Source organism: Aphis gossypii, chromosome 1 (genome assembly GCF_020184175.1).
Source record: "Aphis gossypii isolate Hap1 chromosome 1, ASM2018417v2, whole genome shotgun sequence".
Taxonomy (NCBI): Eukaryota; Metazoa; Arthropoda; class Insecta; order Hemiptera; family Aphididae; genus Aphis; species Aphis gossypii.
This window is the reverse complement of record NC_065530.1, coordinates 61,567,537-61,573,078: the sequence shown is the minus strand read 5'-3', so window position 1 is coordinate 61,573,078 and position 5,542 is coordinate 61,567,537.

Below are 5,542 nucleotides of genomic sequence, written 5' to 3'. Positions count from 1 at the left end.
TAACGGTCGCATTAATAACAATAATATTATAATGACATTGCGCATTGTTCTCGTTATTTTAACAATTACTATCATCTTTTCGCGTTGACCGCACGCATTTCGTATGTATGATTGTTATTATACCTGTGTAGGTATACTCGCATCGGCGGTAAGCATTCCAACGCCGCCACCGCAATAACGTGTTTGCCAATCGATTCTGCGGTGACTGCAACGTCAAACTTGTCGGCGTCTTCGATCGCGGTGGATAGACGCGATGTGTGCGCGACAGAGTGTACGTGAGATAGAACGAGAGAGAAGTGTCCGCAAATATCATTTATATACTTGCAGCAGTAATAGTCTTAAATACAATAATATTCGATTGGGTTTCGTATTCCTTGGGCGTACGCCAACGCGCGTGCAGTTATCGAACTCGATGACCGATCGGCTCGTGCGAAATCGTCAACGAACACGACTGAGCACTTACAATATTATAATATTATGTCATGCACATAGAAACAGGTAGGTACGTGTTGGCAAAAAAAAAAATATACATAAATTAATTAAATTATGCAAAAATGATGACAGTCAGTTTTGTATTTTATTATAATACAATATCATCGAAATGTAATGCGCACTAATTTGTTAGAGACATAAACGCCTAACATAACGCCTTATCGAATCAAATGTGTAAAACAATTTTGTTCTCATCGTCGAGAAATTAATATCAAAATCTCGAACCAATGGATTTAAATTCGTAAGACAATACCCTATGAATGGGCTCGATAATATGTTCAGAAATGATATTTTGATCATTGCATTTAGTGTTCGTCCGATGGACCTAAGCTAACCTAGAACCTAGAAGCGTTAAGTGTTTCTCGATGTCCTATAAAATAATAATTTGTACGTTATATAACATAATTTTATATTATATGTACTATATATTGTAAGCATTAAAGCAAACTCATAGATTATTCATGTCATGTAAATTTATTTATACATCTATAGGTTATGCTAAGGTATATTTTATTTAGGTATTTCCTATATCACTTATCTTTTTAAAAAACACTAATATTATAAATAAAATCCTTTTTAAAATGTATGTATAATTTTTAAGACGTATACCTACTTAAGCGTTATCGATATATATATAATTGTATATATATATATATCTTAAAAACATGTAAAACCAAATCACATAGTACTTAAGATACAATTCCGAATAATTCACACCAATAATAACATAATAATTTATATTGTGTCAATTTTTATTGTACTTTATTTTGTACAGATTGTTTTATGGATTTCGATTATAATTTTAAGATAATATCCTATTTGAATATTACGAAACAATATTGTTAAAAGCAAACAAATGTTTTATTTTTTTTTTCATCTGAATATTACAAATTTACAATACCCTATTTAGCTCTTTCGTACTATATTCTCTATATTATCTATTTATTTGGTACATATCTGTTTATAGTTTAAGAAAACTTCTCCGAAGGACTATGAAATAAAAAAATAATTATAATAAAATGATAATATTATCTGAGTAGTAATGCTATTATAATTATAAATAATAACACCGTGTATATAATTTCAACGACATTTAATTAGACACGTATTATCGTTATGTGTTGCCTTGGCACTTCCGCCACCTCGTCACTATCAGAAACGAAACACAATTTTTATATTTACTGTTTTCTGTATATTGTATATTATTATTTCACTAAACAAACATTAATTTTCGATTAAACCGAGACTAACAAATTCATTTAAAATTCAAAAATTTTTTGCCAAGGACGGAGATCGTATCTTTCAAAGAAAAATTAACGTTATACCTATTCGACGTCCTATTTATTATTGTCACGAGTTATTAAATTATAGTTGAACAACATTTATGACTTTATTAAGTTAATACAAAAAAAAAAAACCAACCCATTACCTATCGTTATAAATACGACGACTTTCATCCGTTACGTTTGTCCATAACAGCTCACTGAATATATTGAAAAAAAATGAGCGTTTGATCCATAAAACCGTGTCCAGTAAATATTAATAGGTATCTACTTATAATAACAACTATTAAATAGCGTGAATATAATAATATGTTAATACATTGTAATTGATAGTGTTGTTTGATGACTCAATAATAATAATATTATAAGGTCGTACACACCTAACAAATTGCAGAAAGACATTTTTAATAAATATACAGTTGTTTATGAATATCGTCAATAAATGAAAATATATTATGCATTTATATATACTCGTATTTTATTAGGCGTTTTATGACTCACTCTCGTTTCGCAATGTTAATTTAATAAGCGTAAAATTAATAGTAGGTACATATCTCTTTAGCTATTATATTATTACTGTGTATCAAGTATAGCGTAAAGTAAAATGATATTATGTTATTGCCATCAACGCCACGTTATTGATATAATTATTATTTTTTATAATAATCGTTTGGCAAGAGTGATATTCACGTCAAATTCCGGTCGATCAGCGTGATATTATTCTCTCTATCGCGTTTTTCGGAAACGATATTAAAAATATGTCATGATTTATTATAAATATTATAAAGTACCTAGCTGTGTACAATATTGTTATATTATTATTATTATTATCGAATTATTGAGAATGGTTCCATTCCGACGTTTTCGCCATCTACCGGCTACGAGTCGACGACGACGACGACGACGACGTGGGTCTCGTTATATTGTTATTGCGGTCTGGCCAATCTACGGACGAAAACGGTGAAAAACTAGCCACAGAATAACAATAATAATAATGTAATAAAGAACATCGTGTGCGAGGGAGATGGAAACGCGAGAAGAATAATCGTCATTGTCGGGTCTTGCACATCTGCTGCCGGGTGGGCCGCCGTTCCGTCTTAAAAATATATAATAATAGTATATAATATTATACGAGTTTTTATCATCATTACACACTGCTGTTGTACTATTATACTGTGCGTACGAGACCGTTATAACGTATTATAATAATAATAATATATACAATAATATTATGTATCTAAACGCTCTGCCGCGATGGCGATATTGGGTTATAAACGAGAGGAGAGAATTCCACACGGTCGTGTGTCGTGATCACACGTCGGCGGGACTCACACGCAGTCGCGCGCGGGATTTCGACCATATTATGTCGAGAAAATTTGACAGCCCTTCTCCGACGACGACGGCGACGCGTCGAGGGAGATTCCCGCGGTGCGGCTCGTCAGAGTCGCGACTGACAAGAGTCGTATTATCGGCGTGTATCCGAGTGTGCATCATCCCTTTTGTGTTTACGCGCTGAGACTTGACCTCACACACACACAACACAATCGCGCTTTGATGGATGTTTTTTAATTGCACGTCAAACACGACTTGTATTATATCCATTTCTATGTATATATATATGATACGATACGACCGTGTGTTACGATAATAGTATCATTATTATTATTACTTTTATTTGTGGGTTAAATAAAATGAACCGTGACTGTTACATTGTCGTCGTCGGATCGGTGACGTCAGGCGCACGAGTGTAATTTGTTATAAATAAATTTTTACGCTTATTTTATAACTAATTGACGTGCAGAACCTACATTCGTACATATTATTTGTTAAATACTTATTAGTTATTACCATCAGTGTATCATGTACTAGCCGTCTGCAGGAATACTAGTTTTAAGCTACGAACTTTCCACTAGGTATACGACTTTATTTCTAGATTTTATTCTGATTTTCACACAATTATGATGTTTTGATTTATTCACTAATAAGTTACCCGCAATAGTATTGAAAATTCGTAATATTTTTACGCCTTGGACACCTTGGAATTAAAATAACACTTTCGTATAATATATTATTTATCATCACGTGTAATGGAGGAAAATCAAACTGTTTATCGATGGAATGAAGACACAGTTTGGTTTGATGGTTAAGCGTAATTTCGGCAGAAAAGGGTTAGTTCATTACCATGCTATATACCTATATTTATTAAGCGTGTATTTGTATAATATATATATATCAGGTACGATCGATTCCATCCGTTGAATGTGTCGTATGTCGAATTCGATACTGACTCTAATTTGCACGTTTAACGACAACTCGTTTGTGCGCGCATATATATAGATATATACATAGTACGCCCGAAATAATAGTTAAAAAAAAATAGGTACCAAATTCAAATTAAAATCGTTCGCGGAACGAAATTAAGATCGAAATTAGATTTGTTTTTATTGCAGGTATAATAATTGAAACAGTTATCGCATACCCAAGTTAATGTGATTTTATTTTAAAATGAAATTACCGTTTGGGTTAATATTATTTAGTTTTCGGCAACTAATATCTACAGCTATAAAATGCTTGGATTTTTTTAAACGGTTTGCGAGAAGATAAATAATAAATCACACGGTATGCGCGCGGTAACCGCTTAAAACGAAATATTCAGACGGTAATAACTACACATCTATAATATTGTTGTATAGGTAATATACATACGGTATAAAAGGGTGAAGGATTTAGTTTTTTTTTCTTACTAAATAGGAAAAAATCGTTTTAAGAGGGTTCACCGCGCAAACGAATAATTTTTATTTATTTTCTCGGGACATATTATATTATATTATTTGCCCGGGGGGGCAAAACCGTAAACCAATAAACATACCTAACTGAAACACAGGTACCGATCCAAACGTCGCTTGGAAAATATATTAATAATTCCAATAGTTATTATTTTTGAAAACGTACCCTTACATCACAGCGGGGTCCCTCGCATATATTATAATTTTAAATTGTACCGCGATATATACGTACGTACGACTTTAAAGACTGACAGTTAAAAACACAATTATGTATTGTTGTCGGCGGTGGAAGACGTGGTGGTGCGAGGGAGAAGAGTTAATAAAGAACTGACGTTGGAGCAAACCTTATTTACCTATACATTTATTTATATATTTACCAATGTACGATATATGCATCGTAGTGTGCGTAGACTTTTTAAGTCCGACAATAATAATTCACACCGGGTATATTATGCAGTTGGCGCACCCTAAGGTAAAATAATAAACTCACCACTTGACAGACTTTGCGTGCGCTAATGAGATATCCTCGCGAGTGTATTAGAAATAAAAATAAAAGACCGAATAATAATAATAATAAATTATTATATTACTTATCGCATAGTGTTTTGGTGTCGCGGCTCACGCGATTCCCAACCAATTATTTGTATGTGCGTATATAATATGACCATTGACCACTATTGTATATATTATATGAAATGGTACTTATGTACTTACCCATATATAGAGATACGCGACTATAGTGGTGTTCAGAGAGGCAAATCCGGCACAAATAACGTCATTACCTAATACCGTGTACTATAGAGTATGCGTACATCCTCGGAAAAACGTATCTACCTCGATTAATAATTTAATTGTGTACATACGTTGTGAACGTAATGTATGTACCTATGCGAATTGCGAAGTGCACTTGAGCTTCAGTTACCAGTTAACCAGTTACCAGAAAAAACGAGGCTGTAATGTTGGCCGTGTAATTTTCGTCAA